The following is a 993-nucleotide window of genomic DNA, read 5'->3' on the forward strand; positions in this document are numbered from 1 at the left end:
GATCCGCGTCTGCCCCATAGATTTGGGGTGGAGCCATAGGTGTGGGGTGGGACCCATAGATCCACGTCTGCCCCATAGATTTGGGGCTGCCCCATAGATGTGGGGCGGAGCCATAGGTGTGGGGTAGGACCCATAGATCCACGTCTGCCCCATAGATGTGGGGGTGGACCACAGATCCGCATCTGCCCCATATATTTGGGGCTGCCCCATAGATGTGGGGCGGAGCCATAGGTGTGGGGTGGGACCCACAGATCCGCGTCTGCCCCACAGATGTGGGGCTGCCCCATAGATGTGGGGCGGAGCCACAGGTGTGGGGTGGGACCCACAGATCCGCGTCTGCCCCACAGATTTGGGGCTGCCCCATAGATGTGGGGCGGAGCCATAGGTGTGGGGTTGGACGACAGATCCGTGTCTGCCCCCCAGATGTGGGTCAGCCCCACAGGTTTGGGATCAGTCCCACAGATGGGGGTCCGCCCCATAGATCTGGGTCTGCCCCACAGATGTGGGTCCGTAGATTGGAGACGACCCCATAGATTTGGGATCGGACCCACAGAAAACCCCATCGCTTTGGCTCTGCCCCATAAGTGGGGGTCAGCCCCATAGATCGGGCTCTGCCCCACACATGGGGGTCCGCCCCTCCCCCCATATACAGATTTATATAAAACCTCAACAAATGTATAAAAACAGCAAAAAAAATACAATAAAACAAGGGGGGGGGGCACTTGTGGGGCAGAGGCACTTGTGGGGCAGAGGCACTTGTGGGGCAGGATGCGGCTGTGGGGCAACCCCAGAGCGAGCAGGAGGGGGTCCGGGTCTTCCAGGGGCGGCTGTGGGGGGAGATGTGGGTCAGGACCCCCAAGTGGCCTCTGCCCCATAGCGACCCGCGCCCCATGGATCCCTCTGCCCCACAGTGCTGTGTGCCCCACGGATCCCTCTGCCCCATAGCAATGTGTGCCCCACGGATCCCTCTGCCCCATAGCAACACGCGCCCCA

General features: G+C 61.4%; 1 protein-coding gene across 1 annotated transcript in view; it reads right to left on the minus strand.

Annotated features, from left to right (window-relative positions):
- Positions 1-741: 741 nt before the first annotated feature.
- Positions 742-993, minus strand: part of ARHGEF1 (Rho guanine nucleotide exchange factor 1) — a gene marked incomplete in the record, with an annotated part of 40,286 nt that continues 40,034 nt past the window's right edge. Inside the window, 1 exon segment of the mRNA XM_021383694.1 lies at positions 742-827.

The sequence above is a fragment of the Numida meleagris genome, unplaced genomic scaffold (assembly GCF_002078875.1).
Source record: "Numida meleagris isolate 19003 breed g44 Domestic line unplaced genomic scaffold, NumMel1.0 unplaced_Scaffold488, whole genome shotgun sequence".
Taxonomy (NCBI): domain Eukaryota; kingdom Metazoa; phylum Chordata; class Aves; order Galliformes; family Numididae; genus Numida; species Numida meleagris.